Source organism: Mixophyes fleayi, unplaced genomic scaffold, assembly GCF_038048845.1.
Source record: "Mixophyes fleayi isolate aMixFle1 unplaced genomic scaffold, aMixFle1.hap1 Scaffold_84, whole genome shotgun sequence".
Classification (NCBI taxonomy): Eukaryota; Metazoa; Chordata; class Amphibia; order Anura; family Limnodynastidae; genus Mixophyes; species Mixophyes fleayi.
The window spans coordinates 53,072-78,012 of record NW_027448564.1 but is presented as its reverse complement, the minus strand read 5'-3'; positions in this window follow the sequence as shown (position 1 = coordinate 78,012).

The following is a 24,941-nucleotide window of genomic DNA, read 5'->3' as shown; positions in this document are numbered from 1 at the left end:
ATGAATCAATGAACATGAATTGAATCATAAAACATGAATCGAATCATGAATCATGAATCGAATCATGAATCATGAATCGAATCATGAATCATGAATCGAATCATGAATCGAATTATGAATCATGAATCATGAATCATGAATCATGAATCATTAATTGAATCATGAATCATTAATCGAATCATGAATCATAAATCGAATCATGAATCATGAATCATCAATTGAATCATGAATCATTTATCGAATCATGAATCATTAATCGAATCATGAATCGAATCATGAATCATGAATTGAATTATGAATCATGAATCATGAATCATTAATTGAATCATGAATCATGAATCATGAATTATGAAATGAATCATGAATCATGAATTATGAATTGAATCATGAATCTTGAATCATGAATCGAATCATGAATCATGAATCGAATCATGAATCATGAATCATTAATCGAATCATGAATCATAAATCGAATCATGAATCATGAATCATCAATTGAATCATGAATCATTTATCGAATCATGAATCATTAATCGAATCATGCATCGAATCATGAGTCATGAATCGAATCATGAATCATGAATTGAATCATGAATTGAATCATGAAACATGAATCGAATCATGAATCATGAATTGAATCATGAATCATGAATTGAATAATGAATCATGGGTTGATTCATGAATTATGAATCATGAATTGAATCATGAATCATGAATTGAATCATGAATCATGAATTGAATCATGAATCATAAATTGAATCATGAAATGAATCATGAATCATTAATCGAATCATGAATCGAATCATGAGTCATGAATCGAATCATGAATCATGAATTGAATCATGAATTGAATCATGAAACATGAATCGAATCATGAATCATGAATCATGAATTGAATCATGAATCATGAATCGAATCATAAATCATAAATAGAATCATGAATCACAAATCATGATTAATGAATCATGAATTGAATCATGAATCATGAATTGAATCATGAATCATGAATTGAATCATGAATCATGAATTGAATCATGAATCATAAATCACGAATTGAATCATGAATAATGAATTGAATCATGAATCGAATCATGAATCATGAATTGAATCATAAATCATGAATCATGGATTGAATCATGAATTATGAATCAAATCATGAATCATGAATTGAATCATTAATCATGAATCGAATCATGAATCGAATCATGAATCATGAATCATTATTGAATCATGAATTGAATCATGAATCATGAATCATGAATCATTAATTGAATCATGAATTGAATCATGAATCATGAAATGAATCATGAATCATGAATTGAATCATAAATTGAATCATGAATCATGAATCATGAATCATAAATTGAATCATGAATCATTAATCAAATCATGAATCATGAATTGAATCATGAGTCATGAATTGAATCATGAATCATGAATTAAATCATGATTAATGAATCATGAATTGAATCATGAATCATGAATTGAATCATGAATCATGAATCATGAATTGAATCATGAGTCGAATCATGAATCATAAATTATGAATTGAATCATGAATCTTGAATCATGAATTGAATCATGAATCATAAATTGAATCATAAATCATAAATTGAATCATGAATCATGAATCGAATCATGAATCATGAATCGAATCATGAATCATGAATCGAATCATGAATCATGAATCATTAATCGAATCATGAATCATAAATTGAATCATGAATCATTAATCGAATCATGAATCATAAATTGAATCATGAATCATGAATCATGAGTCATGAATCGAATCATGAGTCATGAATTGAATCATGAATCACAAATCATGAATTGAATCATGAAACATGAATCGAATCATGAATCATGAATTGAATCATGAATCATGAATTGAATAATGAATCATGAATTGAATCATGAATCATGAATTATGAATCATGAATCATGAATTGAATCATAAATCATGAATTGAATCATGAATTGAATCATGAATCTTGAATCATGAACCGAATAATGAATAATGAATTGAATCATGAATCATGAATCGAATATTGAATAATGAATTGAATCATGAATCATGAATTGAATCATGAATCATGAATCATGAATCATGAATCATGAATTGAATCCTAAATCATGAAATGAATCATGAGTTGAGTCATAAATCATGAATCATAAATCGGATCATGAATCATGAATTGAATCATAAAACATGAATCGAATCATGAATCATGAATCATGAAATGAATCATGAAATGAATCATGAATCATGAATTGAATAATGAATCAATGAACATGAATTGAATCATAAAACATGAATCGAATCATGAATCATGAATCATGAATTGAATCGTGAATCATGAATTGAATCGTGAATCATGAATCGAATCATGAATCATGAATCGAATCATGAATCATGAATCGAATCATGAATCGAATCATGAATCATGAATCATGAATCATGAATCATGAATCATTAATCGAATCATGAATCATTAATCGAATCATGAATCATAAATCGAATCATGAATCATGAATCATCAATTGAATCATGAATCATTTATCGAATCATGAATCATTAATCGAATCATGAATCGAATCATGAATCATGAATTGAATTATGAATCATGAATCATGAATCATTAATTGAATCATGAATCATGAATCATGAATTATGAAATGAATCATGAATCATGAATTATTAAGTGAATCATGAATCTTGAATCATGAATCGAATCATGAATCATAAATCGAATCATGAATCATGAATCGAATCATGAATCATGAATCATGAATCATTAATCGAATCATGAATCATAAATCGAATCATGAATCATGAATCATCAATTGAATCATGAATCATTTATCGAATCATGAATCATTAATCGAATCATGAATCGAATCATGAGTCATGAATCGAATCATGAATCATGAATTGAATCATGAAACATGAATCGAATCATGAATCATGAATCATGAATTGAATCATGAATCGAATCATGAATCATGAATTGAATCATGAAACATGAATTGAATCATAAATCATGAATTGAATCATGAATCATGAATTGAATAATGAATCATGGGTTGATTCATGAATTATGAATCATGAATTGAATCATGAATCATGAATTGAATCATGAATCATAAATTGAATCATGAAATGAATCATGAATTGAAACATGAATCATGAATCATGAATTGAATCATGAATCATAAATTATGAATTGAATCATGAATCTTGAATCATGAATTGAATCATGAATCATAAATTGAATCATGAATCATGAATCGAATCATGAATCATGAATCGAATCATGAATCATTAATCGAATCATGAATCGAATCATGAGTCATGAATCGAATCATGAATCATGAATTGAATCATGAATTGAATCATGAAACATGAATCGAATCATGAATCATGAATCATGAATTGAATCATGAATCATGAATTGAATAATGAATCATGGGTTGATTCATGAATTATGAATCATGAATTGAATCATGAATCATGAATTGAATCATGAATCATAAATTGAATCATGAAATGAATCATGAATCATTAATCGAATCATGAATCGAATCATGAGTCATGAATCGAATCATGAATCATGAATTGAATCATGAAACATGAATCGAATCATGAATCATGAATCATGAATTGAATCATGAATCATGAATTGAATCATGAATCATGAATCGAATCATAAATCATAAATAGAATCATGAATCAAAAATCATGATTAATGAATCATGAATTGAATCATGAATCATGAATTGAATCATGAATCTTGAATCATGAATTGAATCATGAATCATAAATCACGAATTGAATCATGAATAATGAATTGAATCATGAATCGAATCATGAATCATGAATTGAATCATAAATCATGAATCATGAATTGAATCATGAATTGAATCATGAATAATGAATTGAATCATGAATCGAATCATGAATCATGAATTGAATCATAAATCATGAATCATGAATTGAATCATGAATTGAATCATGATTCATGAATTGAATCATGAATCTTGAATCATGAATTGAATCATGAATAATGAATTGAATCATGAATTGAATCATGAATCATGAATTGAATCATAAATCATGAATCATGGATTGAATCATGAATTATGAATCAAATCATGAATCATGAATTGAATCATTAATCATGAATCGAATCATGAATCATGAATCATTAATTGAATCATGAAATGAATCATGAATCATGAATTATGAAATGAATCATGAATCATGAATTGAATCATAAATTGAATCATGAATCATGAATCATGAATTGAATCATCAATCATTAATCGAATCATGAATCATAAATTGAATCATGAATCATGAATTGAATCATGAGTCGAATCATGAATCATAAATCATGAATTGAATCATGAATCTTGAATCATGAATTGAATTATGAATCATAAATTGAATCATGAATCATAAATTGAATCATGAATCATGAATCGAATCATGAATCATGAATCGAATCATGAATCATGAATCATTAATCGAATCATGAATCATAAATTGAATCATGAATCATTAATCGAATCATGAATCATAAATTGAATCATGAATCATGAATCATGAATTGAATCATGAATCATTAATCGAATCATGAATCATGAATCGAATCATGAATCATGAATCGAATCATGAATCATGAATCTTGAATCATTAATCGAATCATGAATCATTAATCGAATCATGAATCATAAATCGAATCATGAATCATGAATCATGAATTGAATCATGAATCATTTATTGAATCATGAATCATTAATCGAATCATGAATCGAATCATGAGTCATGAATCGAATCATGAATCATGAATTGAATCATGAATCATGAATTGAATCATGAAACATAAATTGAATCATGAATCATAAATTGAATCATGAATCATGAATTGAATAATGAATCATGGGTTGATTCATGAATTATGAATCATGAATTGAATCATGAATCATAAATTGAATCATGAAATGAATCATGAATTGAAACATGAATCATAAATTGAATCATGAATCGAATCATGAATCATGAATCGAATCATGAATCGAATCATGAATCATGAATCATGAATCATTAATCGAATCATAAATCATTAATCGAATCATGAATCATAAATCGAATCATGAATCATCAATTGAATCATGAATCATCAATTGAATCATGAATCATTTATCGAATCATGAATCATTAATCGAATCATGAATCGAATCATGAGTCATGAATCGAATCATGAATCATGAATTGAATCATGAAACATATATCGAATCATGAATCATGAATCATGAATTGAATCATGAATCATGAATTGAATCATGAATCATGAATTGAATCATGAATCATAAATTGAATCATGAAATGAATCATGAATCATTAATCGAATCATGAATCGAATCATGAGTCATGAATCGAATCATGAATCATGAATTGAATCATGAATTGAATCATGAAACATGAATCGAATCATGAATCATAAATCATGAATTGAATCATGAATCATGAATCGAATCATAAATCATAAATAGAATCATGAATCAAAAATCATGATTAATGAATCATGAATTGAATCATGAATCATGAATTGAATCATTAATCATGAATCGAATCATGAATCATGAATCATTAATTGAATCATGAAATGAATCATGAATCATGAATTATGAAATGAATAATGAATCATGAATTGAATCATAAATTGAATCATGAATCATGAATCATGAATTGAATCATCAATCATTAATCGAATCATGAATCATAAATTGAATCATGAATCATTAATCGAATCATGAATCATGAATTGAATCATGAGTCATGAATTGAATCATGAGTCGAATCATGAATCATAAATCATGAATTGAATCATGAATCTTGAATCATGAATTGAATTATGAATCATAAATTGAATCATGAATCATAAATTGAATCATGAATCATGAATCGAATCATGAATCATGAATCGAATCATGAATCATGAATCATTAATCGAATCATGAATCATAAATTGAATCATGAATCATTAATCGAATCATGAATCATAAATTGAATCATGAATCATGAATCATGAATTGAATCATGAATCATTAATCGAATCATGAATCATGAATCGAATCATGAATCATGAATCGAATCATGAATCATGAATCTTGAATCATTAATCGAATCATGAATCATTAATCGAATCATGAATCATAAATCGAATCATGAATCATGAATCATGAATTGAATCATGAATCATTTATCGAATCATGAATCATGAATCGAATCATGAGTCATGAATCGAATCATGAGTCATGAATCGAATCATGAATCATGAATTGAATCATGAAACATAAATTGAATCATGAATCATAAATTGAATCATGAATCATGAATTGAATAATGAATCATGGGTTGATTCATGAATTATGAATCATGAATTGAATCATGAATCATGAATTGAATCATGAATCATAAATTGAATCATGAAATGAATCATGAATTGAAACATGAATCATAAATTGAATCATGAATCGAATCATGAATCATGAATCGAATCATGAATCATGAATCGAATCATGAATCATGAATCATGAATCATTAATCAAATCATAAATCATTAATCGAATCATGAATCATAAATCGAATCATGAATCATCAATTGAATCATGAATCATTTATCGAAATATGAATCATTAATCGAATCATGAATCGAATCATGAGTCATGAATCGAATCATGAATCATGAATTGAATCATGAAACATATATCGAATCATGAATCATGAATCATGAATTGAATCATGAATCATGAATTGAATAATGAATCATGGGTTGATTCATGAATTATGAATCATGAATTGAATCATGAATCATGAATTGAATCATGAATCATAAATTGAATCATGAAATGAATCATGAATCATTAATCGAATCATGAATCGAATCATGAGTCATGAATCGAATCATGAATCATGAATTGAATCATGAATTGAATCATGAAACATGAATCGAATCATGAATCATAAATCATGAATTGAATCATGAATCATGAATCGAATCATAAATCATAAATAGAATCATGAATCAAAAATCATGATTAATGAATCATGAATTGAATCATGAATCATGAATTGAATCATGAATCTTGAATCATGAATTGAATCATGAATCATAAATCACGAATTGAATCATGAATAATGAATTGAATCATGAATTGAATCATGAATCATGAATTGAATCATAAATCATGAATCATGGATTGAATCATGAATTATGAATCAAATCATGAATCATGAATTGAATCATGAATCGAATCATGAATCATGAATCATGAATCATTAATTGAATCATGAATCATGAATTGAATCATGAATCATGAAATGAATCATGAATTGAATCATGAATCATGAAATGAATCATGAATCATGAATTGAATCATAAATTGAATCATGAATCATGAATCATGAATTGAATCATGAATCATTAATCGAATCATGAATCATAAATTGAATCATGAATCATTAATCGAATCATGAATCATAAATTGAATCATGATTCATTAATCGAATCATGAATCGTGAATTGAATCATGAGTCATGAATTGAATCATGAATCATGAATTAAATCATGAATCATGAATCATGAATTGAATCATGAATCATGAATTGAATCAGGAGTCGAATCATGAATCATAAATTATGAATTGAATCATGAATCTTGAATCATGAATTGAATCATGAATCATAAATTGAATCATGAATCATGAATCGAATCATGAATCGAATCATGAATCATGAATTGAATCATGAATCATAAATTGAATCATGAATCATAAATTGAATCATGAAATGAATCATGAATCATTAATCGAATCATGAATCGAATCATGAGTCATGAATCGAATCATGAATCATGAATTGAATCATGAAACATGAATCGAATCATGAATCATGAATTGAATCATGAATCATGAATCGAATCATAAATCATAAATAGAATCATGAATCAAAAATCATGATTAATGAATCATGAATTGAATCATGAATCATGAATTGAATCATGAATCATGAATTGAATCATGAATCATAAATCACGAATTGAATCATGAATAATGAATTGAATCATGAATCGAATCATGAATCATGAATTGAATCATGAATCTTGAATCATGAATTGAATCATGAATCATAAATCACGAATTGAATCATGAATAATGAATTGAATCATGAATCGAATCATGAATCATGAATTGAATCATAAATCATGAATCATGGATTGAATCATGAATTATGAATCAAATCATGAATCATGAATTGAATCATTAATCATGAATCGAATCATGAATCGAATCATGAATCATGAATCATGAATCATTAATTGAATCATGAATTGAATCATGAAATGAATCATGAATCATTAATCGAATCATGAATCGAATCATGAGTCATGAATCGAATCATGAATCATGAATTGAATCATGAAACATGAATCGAATCATGAATCATGAATCATGAATTGAATCATGAATCATGAATTGAATAATGAATCATGGGTTGATTCATGAATTATGAATCATGAATTGAATCATGAATCATGAATTGAATCATGAATCATGAATTGAATCATGAATCATAAATTGAATCATGAAATGAATCATGAAATGAATCATGAATCATTAATCGAATCATGAATCGAATCATGAGTCATGAATCGAATCATGAATCATGAATTGAATCATGAAACATGAATCGAATCATGAATCATGAATTGAATCATGAATCATGAATCGAATCATAAATCATAAATAGAATCATGAATCAAAAATCATGATTAATGAATCATGAATTGAATCATGAATCATGAATTGAATCATGAATCTTGAATCATGAATTGAATCATGAATCATTAATCACGAATTGAATCATGAATAATGAATTGAATCATGAATAGAATCATGAATCATGAATTGAATCATGAATCATGAATTATGAATCAAATCATGAATCATGAATCGAATCATTAATCATGAATCGAATCATGAATCGAATCATGAATCATGAATCATGAATTGAATCATGAATTGAATCATGAATCATGAAATGAATCATGAATCATGAATTGAATCATAAATTGAATCATGAATCATGAATCATGAATTGAATCATGAATCATTAATCGAATCATGAATCATAAATTGAATCATGAATCATTAATCGAATCATGAATCATAAATTGAATCATGAATCATTAATCGAATCATGAATCATGAATTGAATCATGAGTCATGAATTGAATCATGAATCATGAATTAAATCATGAATCATGAATCATGAATTGAATCATGAATCATGAATTGAATCATGAATCATGAATTGAATCATGAATCATGAATCATGAATTGAATCATGAGTCGAATCATGAATCATAAATTATAATTTGAATCATGAATCTTTAATCATGAATTGAATCATGAATCATAAATTGAATCATGAATCATAAATTGAATCATGAATCATGAATCGAATCATGAATCATGAATCGAATCATGAATCATGAATCGAATCATGAATCATGAATCATTAATCGAATCATGAATCATAAATTGAATCATGAATCATTAATCGAATCATGAGTCATGAATTGAATCATGACTCACAAATCATGAATTGAATCATGAATCATGAATTGAATCATGAAACATGAATCGAATCATGAATCATGAATTATGAATTGAATCATGAATCATGAATCATGAATTGAATAATGAATCATGAATTGAATCATGAATCGAATCATGAATTATGAATCATGAATCATGAATTGAATCATAAATCATGAATTGAATCATGAATTGAATCATGAATCTTGAATCATGAACCGAATAATGACTAATGAATTGAATCATGAATAATGAATTGAATCATGAATCATGAATTGAATCATGAATCATGAATTGAATCATGAATCATGAATCATGAATCATGAATTGAATCCTAAATTATGAAATGAATCATGAGTTGAGTCATGAATCATGAATCATAAATCGGATCATGAATCATGAATTGAATCATAAAACATGAATCGAATCATGAATCATGAATCATGAAATGAATCATGAAATGAATCATGAATCATGAATTGAATAATGAATCAATGAACATGAATTGAATCATAAAACATGAATCGAATCATGAATCATGAATCATGAATTGAATCGTGAATCATGAATCGAATCATAAATTGAATCATGAATCGAAACATGAATTATGAATAATTAAATCATGAATCATGAATCATGAATCGAATCATGAATCATGAATCATGAATGAATCATGAATCATGAATTCAATCATGAATTGAATCATTAATCATGATTTATGAATGAATCATGAATCATGAATTGAATCATGAATCATGAAATGAATCATGAAATGAATCATGAATCATGAATTGAATAATGAATCAATGAACATGAATTGAATCATAAAACATGAATCGAATCATGAATCATGAATTGAATCGTGAATCATGAATCGAATCATAAATTGAATCATGAATCGAAACATGAATTATGAATAATTGAATCATGAATCATGAATCATGAATCGAATCATGAATCATGAATGAATCATGAATCATGAATTCAATCATGAATTGAATCATTAATCATGATTTATGAATGAATCATGAATCATGAATTGAATCATAAATCATGAATCATGAATCATGAATTGAATCATAAATTATGAATCAATACATGAATCATGAATCAATACATGAATCATGAATTGAATTATGAATCATGAATCATTAATTGAATCATGAATCATGAATCATGAATTATGAAATGAATCATGAATCATGAATTATGAATTGAATCATGAATCTTGAATCATGAATTGAATCATGAATCATAAATTGAATCATGAATCATGAATCGAATCATGAATCATGAATCGAATCATGAATCATGAATCGAATCATGAATCATGAATCATAAATCATTAATCGAATCATGAATCATTAATCGAATCATGAATCATAAATCGAATCATGAATCATGAATCATCAATTGAATCATGAATCATTTATCGAATCATGAATCATTAATCGAATCATGAATCGAATCATGAATCATGAATTGAATCATGAATCATGAATTGAATCATGAATCATGAATTGAATCATGAAACATAAATTGAATCATGAATCATAAATTGAATCATGAATCATGAATTGAATAATGAATCATGGGTTGATTCATATATTATGAATCATGAATTGAATCATGAATCATGAATTGAATCATGAATCATGAATTGAATCATGAATCATAAATTGAATCATGAAATGAATCATGAATTGAAACATGAATCATAAATTGAATCATGAATCGAATCATGAATCATGAATCGAATCATGAATCATGAATCATTAATCGAATCATAAATCATTAATCGAATCATGAATCATAAATCGAATCATGAATCATCAATTGAATCATGAATCATTTATCGAATCATGAATCATTAATCGAATCATGAATCGAATCATGAGTCATGAATCGAATCATGAATCATGAATTGAATCATGAAACATATATCGAATCATGAATCATGAATCATGAATTGAATCATGAATCATGAATTGAATAATGAATCATGGGTTGATTCATGAATTATGAATCATGAATTGAATCATGAATCATGAATTAAATCATGAATCATGAATTGAATCATGAATCATAAATTGAATCATGAAATAAATCATGAATCATTAATCGAATCATGAATCGAATCATGAGTCATGAATCGAATCATGAATCATGAATTGAATCATGAATTGAATCATGAAACATGAATCGAATCATGGATCATAAATCATGAATTGAATCATGAATCATGAATCGAATCATAAATCATAAATAGAATCATGAATCAAAAATCATGATTAATGAATCATGAATTGAATCATGAATCATGAATTGAATCATGAATCTTGAATCATGAATTGAATCATAAACCACGAATTGAATCATGAATAATGAATTGAATCATGAATCGAATCATGAATTGAATCATAAATCATGAATCATGGATTGAATCATGAATTATGAATCAAATCATGAATCATGAATTGAATCATTAATCATGAATCGAATCATGAATCGAATCATGAATCATGAATCATGAATCATTAATTGAATCATGAATTGAATCATGAATCATGAATTGAATCATGAATCATGAAATGAATCATGAATCATGAATTGAATCATAAATTGAATCATGAATCATGAATCATGAATTGAATCATGAATCATTAATTGAATCATGAATCATAAATTGAATCATGAATCATTAATCGAATCATGAATCATAAATTGAATCATGATTCATTAATCGAATCATGAATCGTGAATTGAATCATGAATCATGAATTAAATCATGAATCATGAATCATGAATTGAATCATGAATCATGAATTGAATCAGGAGTCGAATCATGAATCATAAATTATGAATTGAATCATGAATCTTGAATCATGAATTGAATCATGAATCATAAATTGAATCATGAATCATAAATTGAATCATGAATCATGAATCGAATCATGAATCGAATCATGAATCATGAATTGAATCATGAATCATAAATTGAATCATGAATCATAAATTGAATCATGAAATGAATCATGAATCATTAATCGAATCATAAATCGAATCATGAGTCATGAATCGAATCATGAATCATGAATTGAATCATGAAACATGAATCGAATCATGAATCATGAATCATGAATTGAATCATGAATCATGAATCGAATCATAAATCATAAATAGAATCATGAATCAAAAATCATGATTAATGAATCATGAATTGAATCATGAATCATGAATTGAATCATGAATCATGAATTGAATCATGAATCATAAATCACGAATTGAATCATGAATAATGAATTGAATCATGAATCGAATCATGAATCATGAATTGAATCATGAATCTTAAATCATGAATTGAATCATGAATCATAAATCACGAATTGAATCATGAATAATGAATTGAATCATGAATCGAATCATGAATCATGAATTGAATCATAAATCATGAATCATGGATTGAATCATGAATTATGAATCAAATCATGAATCATGAATTGAATCATTAATCATGAATCGAATCATGAATCGAATCATGAATCATGAATCATGAATCATTAATTGAATCATGAATTGAATCATGAAATGAATCATGAATCATTAATCGAATCATGAATCGAATCATGAGTCATGAATCGAATCATGAATCATGAATTGAATCATGAAACATGAATCGAATCATGAATCATGAATCATGAATTGAATCATGAATCATGAATTGAATAATGAATCATGGGTTGATTCATGAATTATGAATCATGAATTGAATCATGAATCATGAATTGAATCATGAATCATAAATTGAATCATGAAATGAATCATGAAATGAATCATGAATCATTAATCGAATCATGAATCGAATCATGAGTCATGAATCGAATCATGAATCATGAATTGAATCATGAAACATGAATCGAATCATGAATCATGAATCATGAATTGAATCATGAATCATTAATCACGAATTGAATCATGAATAATGAATTGAATCATGAATCGAATCATGAATCATGAATTGAATCATGAATCATGAATTATGAATCAAATCATGAATCATGAATCGAATTATTAATCATGAATCGAATCATGAATCGAATCATGAATCATGAATCATGAATCATGAATTGAATCATGAATTGAATCATGAATTGAATCATGAATCATGAAATGAATCATGAATCATGAATTGAATCATAAATTGAATCATGAATCATGAATCATGAATTGAATCATGAATCATTAATCGAATCATGAATCATAAATTGAATCATGAATCATTAATCGAATCATGAATCATAAATTGAATCATGAATCATTAATCGAATCATGAATCATGAATTGAATCATGAGTCATGAATTGAATCATGAATCATGAATTAAATCATGAATCATGAATCATGAATTGAATCATGAATCATGAATTGAATCATGAATCATGAATTGAATCATGAATCATGAGTCGAATCATGAATCATAAATTATAATTTGAATCATGAATCTTTAATCATGAATTGAATCATGAATCATAAATTGAATCATGAATCATAAATTGAATCATGAATCATGAATCGAATCTTGAATCATGAATCGAATCATGAATCATGAATCGAATCATGAATCATGAATCATTAATCGAATCATGAATCATAAATTGAATCATGAATCATTAATCGAATCATGAGTCATGAATTGAATCATGACTCACAAATCATGAATTGAATCATGAATCATGAATTCAATCATGAAACATGAATCGAATCATGAATCATGAATTATAATTTGAATCATGAATCATGAATCATGAATTGAATAATGAATCATGAATTGAATCATGAATCGAATCATGAATTATGAATCATGAATCATGAATTGAATCATAAATCATGAATTGAATCATGAATTGAATCATGAATCTTGAATCATGAACCGAATAATGACTAATGAATTGAATCATGAATCATGAATCGAATAATGAATAATGAATTGAAACATGAATCATGAATTGAATCATGAATCATGAATCATGAATCATGAATTGAATCCTAAATTATGAAATGAATCATGAGTTGAGTCATGAATCATGAATCATAAATCGGATCATGAATCATGAATTGAATCATAAAACATGAATCGAATCATGAATCATGAAAGGAATCATGAAATGAATCATGAATCATGAATTGAATAATGAATCAATGAACATGAATTGAATCATAAAACATGAATCGAATCATGAATCATGAATCATGAATTGAATCGTGAATCATGAATCATGAATCATGAATTGAATCGTGAATCATGAATCGAATCATAAATTGAATCATGAATCGAAACATGAATTATGAATAATTAAATCATGAATCATGAATCATGAATTGAATCATGAATCATGAATCATGAATCGAATCATGAATCATGAATGAATCATGAATCATGAATTCAATCATGAATTGAATCATTAATCATGATTTATGAATGAATCATGAATCATGAATTGAATCATAAATCATGAATCATGAATCATGAATTGAATCATAAATTATGAATCAATACATGAATCATGAATCAATACATGAATCATGAATCAATACATGAATCATGAATTGAATTATGAATCATGAATCATTAATTGAATCATGAATCATGAATCATGAATTATGAAATGAATCATGAATCATGAATTATGAATTGAATCATGAATCTTGAATCATGAATTGAATCATGAATCATAAATTGAATCATGAATCATGAATCGAATCATGAATCATGAATCGAATCATGAATCATGAATCATGAATCATGAATCATTAATCGAATCATGAATCATTAATCGAATCATGAATCATCAATTGAATCATGAATCATTTATCGAATCATGAATCATTAATCGAATCATGAATCGAATCATGAATCATGAATTGAATTATGAATCATGAATCATGAATCATTAATTGAATCATGAATCATGAATCATGAATTATGAAATGAATCATGAATCATGAATTATGAATTGAATCATGAATCTTGAATCATGAATCGAATCATGAATCATGAATCGAATCATGAATCATGAATCGAATCATGAATCATGAATCATTAATCGAATCATGAATCATAAATCGAATCATGAATCATAAATCGAATCATGAATCATGAATCATCAATTGAATCATGAATCATTAATCGAATCATGAATCGAATCATGAGTCATGAATCGAATCATGAATCATGAATTGAATACTGAATTGAATCATGAAACATGAATCGAATCATGAATCATGAATCATGAATTGAATCATGAATCATGAATTGAATAATGAATCATGGGTTGATTCATGAATTATGAATCATGAATTGAATCATGAATCATGAATTGAATCATGAATCATAAATTGAATCATGAAATGAATCATGAATCATTAATCGAATCATGAATCGAATCATGAGTCATGAATCGAATCATGAGTCATGAATCGAATCATGAATCATGAATTGAATCATGAATTGAATCATGAAACATGAATCGAATCATGAATCATGAATCATGAATTGAATCATGAATCATGAATCGAATCATAAATCATAAATAGAATCATGAATCACAAATAATGATTAATGAATCATGAATTGAATCATGAATCATGAATTGAATCATGAATCATGAATTGAATCATGAATCATGAATTGAATCATGAATCATAAATCACGAATTGAATCATGAATAATGAATTGAATCATGAATCGAATCATGAATCATGAATTGAATCATAAATCATGAATCATGGATTGAATCATGAATTATGAATCAAATCATGAATCATGAATTGAATCATTAATCATGAATCGAATCATGAATCGAATCAGGAATCATGAATCATTATTGAATCATGAATTGAATCATGAATCATGAATCATGAATCATTAATTGAATCATGAATTGAATCATGAATCATGAAATGAATCATGAATCATGAATTGAATCATAAATTGAATCATGAATCATGAATCATGAATTGAATCATGAATCATTAATCGAATCATGAATCATAAATTGAATCATGAATCATTAATCGAATCATGAATCATGAATTGAATCATGAGTCATGAATTGAATCATGAGTCATGAATTGAATCATGAATCGAATTAAATCATGAATCATGAATCATGAATTGAATCATGAATCATGAATTGAATCATGAGTCGAATCATGAATCATAAATTATGAATTGAATCATGAATCTTGAATCATGAATTGAATCATGAATCATAAATTGAATCATGAATCATAAATTGAATCATGAATCATAAATTGAATCATGAATCATGAATCGAATCATGAATCATGAATCGAATCATGAATCATGAATCATTAATCGAATCATGAATCATAAATTGAATCATGAATCATTAATCGAATCATGAATCATAAATTGAATCATGAATCATGAATCATGAGTCATGAATCGAATCATGAGTCATGAATTGAATCATGAATCACAAATCATGAATTGAATCATGAAACATGAATCGAATCATGAATCATGAATCATGAATTGAATCATGAATCATGAATCATGAATTGAATAATGAATCATGAATTGAATCATGAATCATGAATTATGAATCATGAATCATGAATTGAATCATAAATCATGAATTGAATCATGAATTGAATCATGAATCTTGAATCATGAACCGAATAATGAATAATGAATTGAATCATGAATCATGAATCGAATAATGAATAATGAATTGAATCATGAATCATGAATTGAATCATGAATCATGAATCATGAATCATGAATTGAATCCTAAATCATGAAATGAATCATGAGTTGAGTCATGAATCATGAATCATAAATCGGATCATGAATCATGAATTGAATCATAAAACATGAATCGAATCATGAATCATGAAATGAATCATGAAATGAATCATGAATCATGAATTGAATAATGAATCAATGAACATGAATTAAATCATAAAACATGAATCGAATCATGAATCATGAATCATGAATTGAATCGTGAATCATGAATCGAATCATGAATTGAATCATGAATCATGAATCATGAATCGAATCATGAATCATGAATCATGAATCATGAATTGAATCATAAATCATGAATCATGAATCATGAATTGAATCATAAATTATGAATCAATACATGAATCATGAATCATGAATCATTATTGAATCATGAATTGAATCATGAATCATGAATCATGAATCATTAATTGAATCATGAATTGAATCATGAATCATGAAATGAATCATGAATCATGAATTGAATCATAAATTGAATCATGAATCATGAATCATGAATTGAATCATGAATCATTAATCGAATCATGAATCATAAATTGAATCATGAATCATTAATCGAATCATGAATCATGAATTGAATCATGAGTCATGAATTGAATCATGAGTCATGAATTGAATCATGAATCGAATTAAATCATGAATCATGAATCATGAATTGAATCATGAATCATGAATTGAATCATGAGTCGAATCATGAATCATAAATTATGAATTGAATCATGAATCTTGAATCATGAATTGAATCATGAATCATAAATTGAATCATGAATCATAAATTGAATCATGAATCATGAATCGAATCATGAATCATGAATCGAATCATGAATCATGAATCATTAATCGAATCATGAATCATAAATTGAATCATGAATCATTAATCGAATCATGAATCATAAATTGAATCATGAATCATGAATCATGAGTCATGAATCGAATCATGAGTCATGAATTGAATCATGAATCACAAATCATGAATTGAATCATGAAACATGAATCGAATCATGAATCATGAATCATGAATTGAATCATGAATCATGAATCATGAATTGAATAATGAATCATGAATTGAATCATGAATCATGAATTATGAATCATGAATCATGAATTGAATCATAAATCATGAATTGAATCATGAATTGAATCATGAATCTTGAATCATGAACCGAATAATGAATAATGAATTGAATCATGAATCATGAATAATGAATTGAATCATGAATCATGAATTGAATCATGAATCATGAATCATGAATCATGAATTGAATCCTAAATCATGAAATGAATCATGAGTTGAGTCATGAATCATGAATCATAAATCGGATCATGAATCATGAATTGAATCATAAAACATGAATCGAATCATGAATCATGAAATGAATCATGAAATGAATCATGAATCATGAATTGAATAATGAATCAATGAACATGAATTAAATCATAAAACATGAATCGAATCATGAATCATGAATCATGAATTGAATCGTGAATCATGAATCGAATCATGAATTGAATCATGAATCATGAATCATGAATCGAATCATGAATCATGAATCATGAATGAATCATGAATCATGAATTCAATCATGAATTGAATCATTTATCATGATTTATGAATGAATCATGAATCATGAATTGAATCATAAATCATGAATCATGAATCATGAATTGAATCATAAATTATGAATCAATACATGAATCATGAATCAATACATGAATCATGAATTGAATTATGAATCATGAATCATTAATTGAATCATGAATCATGAATCATGAATTATGAAATGAATCATGAATCATGAATTATGAATTGAATCATGAATCTTGAATCATGAATTGAATCATGAATCATAAATTGAATCATGAATCATGAATCGAATCATGAATCATGAATCGAATCATGAATCATGAATCGAATCATGAATCATGAATCATGAATCGAATCATGAATCATGAATCATGAATCATTAATCGAATCATGAATCATAAATCGAATCATGAATCATGAATCATCAATTGAATCATGAATCATTTATCGAATCATGAATCATTAATCGAATCATGAATCAAATCATGAATCATGAATTGAATTATGAATCATGAATCATGAATCATTAATTGAATCATGAATCATGAATCATGAAATATGAAATGAATCATGAATCATGAATTATGAATTGAATCATGAATCTTGAATCATGAATCGAATCATGAATCATGAATCGAATCATGAATCATGAATCGAATCATGAATCATGAATCATTAATCGAATCATGAATCATAAATCGAATCATGAATCATCAATTGAATCATGAATCATTAATCGAATCATGAATCGAATCATGAGTCATGAATCGAATCATGAATCATGAATCATGAATCATGAATTGAATCATGAATCATGAATTGAATAATGAATCATGGGTTGATTCATGAATTATGAATCATGAATTGAATCATGAATCATGAATTGAATCATGAATCATAAATTGAATCATGAAATGAATCATGAATCATTAATCGAATCATGAATCGAATCATGAGTCATGAATCGAATCATGAATTGAATCATGAAACATGAATCGAATCATGAATCATGAATCATGAATTGAATCATGAATCATGAATCGAATCATAAATCATAAATAGAATCATGAATCACAAATCATGATTAATGAATCATGAATTGAATCATGAATCATGAATTGAATCATGAATCATGAATTGAATCATGAATCTTGAATCATGAATTGAATCATGAATCATAAATCACGAATTGAATCATGAATAATGAATTGAATCATGAATCGAATCATGAATTGAATCATAAATCATGAATCATGGATTGAATCATGAATTATGAATCAAATCATGAATCATGAATTGAATCATTAATCATGAATCGAATCATGAATCGAATCATGAATCATGAATCATGAATCATTATTGAATCATGAATTGAATCATGAATCATGAATCATGAATCATTAATTGAATCATGAATTGAATCATGAATCATGAAATGAATCATGAATCATGAATTGAATCATAAATTGAATCATGAATCATGAATCATGAATTGAATCATGAATCATTAATCGAATCATGAATCATAAATTGAATCATGAATCATTAATCGAATCATGAATCATGAATTGAATCATGAGTCATGAATTGAATCATGAATCATGAATTAAATCATGAATCATGAATCATGAATTGAATCATGAATCATGAATTGAATCATGAATCATGAATCATGAATTGAATCATGAGTCGAATCATAAATTATGAATTGAATCATGAATCTTGAATCATGAATTGAATCTTGAATCATGAATTGAATCATGAATCATAAATTGAATCATGAATCATAAATTGAATCATGAATCATGAATCGAATCATGAATCATGAATCGAATCATGAATCATGAATCATTAATCGAATCATGAATCATAAATTGAATCATGAATCATTAATCGAATCATGAATCATAAATTGAATCATGAATCATGAATCATGAGTCATGAATCGAATCATGAGTCATGAATTGAATCATGAATCACAAATCATGAATTGAATCATGAAACATGAATCGAATCATGAATCATGAATCATGAATTGAATCATGAATCATGAATCATGAATTGAATAATGAATCATGAATTGAATCATGAATCATGAATTATGAATCATGAATCATGAATTGAATCATAAATCATGAATTGAATCATGAATTGAATCATGAATCTTGAATCATGAACCGAATAATGAATAATGAATTGAATCATGAATCATGAATCGAATAATGAATAATGAATTGAATCATGAATCATGAATTGAATCATGAATCATGAATCATGAATCATGAATTGAATCCTAAATCATGAATTGAATAATGAATCATGGGTTGATTCATGAATTATGAATCATGAATTGAATCATGAATCATGAATTGAATCATGAATCATAAATTGAATCATGAAATGAATCATGAATCATTAATCGAATCATGAATCGAATCATGAGTCATGAATCGAATCATGAATTGAATCATGAAACATGAATCGAATCATGAATCATGGATCATGAATTGAATCATGAATCATGAATCGAATCATAAATCATAAATAGAATCATGAATCACAAATCATGATTAATGAATCATGAATTGAATCATGAATCATGAATTGAATCATGAATCATGAATTGAATCATGAATCTTGAATCATGAATTGAATCATGAATCATAAATCACGAATTGAATCATGAATAATGAATTGAATCATGAATCGAATCATGAATTGAATCATAAATCATGAATCATGGATTGAATCATGAATTATGAATCAAATCATGAATCATGAATTGAATCATTAATCATGAATCGAATCATGAATCGAATCATGAATCATGAATCATGAATCATTATTGAATCATGAATTGAATCATGAATCATGAATCATTAATTGAATCATGAATTGAATCATGAATCATGAAATGAATCATGAATCATGAATTGAATCATAAATTGAATCATGAATCATGAATCATGAATTGAATCATGAATCATTAATCGAATCATGAATCATAAATTGAATCATGAATCATTAATTGAATCATGAGTCATGAATTGAATCATGAATCATGAATTAAATCATGAATCATGAATCATGAATTGAATCATGAATCATGAATTGAATCATGAATCATGAATCATGAATTGAATCATGAGTCGAATCATGAATCATAAATTATGAATTGAATCATGAATCTTGAATCATGAATTGAATCTTGAATCATGAATTGAATCATGAATCATAAATTGAATCATGAATCATAAATTGAATCATGAATCATGAATCGAATCATGAATCATGAATCGAATCATGAATCATGAATCATTAATCGAATCATGAATCATAAATTGAATCATGAATCATTAATCGAATCATGAATCATAAATTGAATCATGAATCACAAATCATGAATTGAATCATGAAACATGAATCGAATCATGAATCATGAATCATGAATTGAATCATGAATCATGAATCATGAATTGAATAATGAATCATGAATTGAATCATGAATCATGAATTATGAATCATGAATCATGAATTGAATCATAAATCATGAATTGAATCATGAATTGAATCATGAATCTTGAATCATGAACCGAATAATGAATAATGAATTGAATCATGAATCATGAATCGAATAATGAATAATGAATTGAATCATGAATCATGAATTGAATCATGAATCATGAATCATGAATCATGAATTGAATCCTAAATCATGAAATGAATCATGAGTTGAGTCATGAATCATGAATCATAAATCGGATCATGAATCATGAATTGAATCATAAAACATGAATCGAATCATGAATCATGAATCATGAAATGAATCATGAAATGAATCATGAATCATGAATTGAATAATGAATCAATGAACATGAATTGAATCATAAAACATGAATCGAATCATGAATCATGAATCATGAATTGAATCGTGAATCATGAATCGAATCATGAATCATGAATCGAATCATGAATCATGAATCGAATCATGAATCATGAATCGAATCATGAATCGAATCATGAATCATGAATCATGAATCATGAATCATTAATCGAATCATGAATCATTAATCGAATCATGAATCATAAATCGAATCATGAATCATGAATCATCAATTGAATTATGAATCATTTATCGAATCATGAATCATTAATCGAATCATGAATCGAATCATGAATCATGAATTGAATTATGAATCATGAATCATGAATCATTAATTGAATCATGAATCATGAATCATGAATTATGAAATGAATCATGAATCATGAATTATGAATTGAATCATGAATCTTGAATCATGAATCGAATCATGAATCATGAATCGAATCATGAATCGAATCATGAATCATGAATCGAATCATGAATCATGAATCGAATCATGAATCATGAATCATTAATCGAATCATGAATCATAAATCGAATCATGAATCATGAATCATCAATTGAATCATGAATCATTTATCGAATCATGAATCATTAATCGAATCATGAATCATTAATCGAATCATGAATCGAATCATGAGTCATGAATCGAATCATGAATCATGAATTGAATCATGAAACATGAATCGAATCATGAATCATGAATCATGAATTGAATCATGAATCATGAATTGAATAATGAATCATGGGTTGATTCATGAATTATGAATCATGAATTGAATCATGAATCATGAATTGAATCATGAATCATAAATTGAATCATGAAATGAATCATGAATCATTAATCGAATCATGAATCGAATCATGAGTCATGAATCGAATCATGAATCATGAATTGAATCATGAAACATGAATCGAATCATGAATCATGAATCATGAATTGAATCATGAATCATGAATCGAATCATAAATCATAAATAGAATCATGAATCACAAATCATGATTAATGAATCATGAATTGAATCATGAATCATGAATTGAATCATGAATCATGAATTGAATCATGAATCATAAATCACAAATTGAATCATGAATCATGGATTGAATCATGAATTATGAATCAAATCATGAATCATGAATTGAATCATTAATCATGAATCGAATCATGAATCGAATCATGAATCATGAATCATGAATCATTATTGAATCATGAATTGAATCATGAATCATGAATCATGAATCATTAATTGAATCATGAATTGAATCATGAATTGAATCCTGAATCATGAAATGAATCATGAATCATGAATTGAATCATAAATTGAATCATGAATCATGAATCATGAATTGAATCATGAATCATTAATCGAATCATGAATCATAAATTGAATCATGAATCATTAATCGAATCATGAATCATGAATTGAATCATGAGTCATGAATTGAATCATGAATCATGAATTAAATCATGAATCATGAATCATGAATTGAATCATGAATCATGAATTGAATCATGAATCATGAATCATGAATTGAATCATGAATTGAATCATGAATCATGAATTGAATCATGAATCATAAATTGAATCATGAAATAAATCATGAATCATTAATCGAATCATGAATCGAATGATGAGTCATGAATCGAATCATGAATCATGAATTGAATCATGAATTGAATCATGAATCATGAATCGAATCATGAATCATAAATCATGAATTGAATCATGAATCATGAATCGAATCATAAATCATAAATAGAATCATGAATCAAAAATCATGATTAATGAATCATGAATTGAATCATGAATCATGAATCGAATCATGAATCATGAATCATGAATCATTATTGAATCATGAATTGAATCATGAATCATGAATCATGAATCATTAATTGAATCATGAATTGAGTCATGAATCATGAAATGAATCATGAATCATGAATTGAATCATAAATTGAATCATGAATCATGA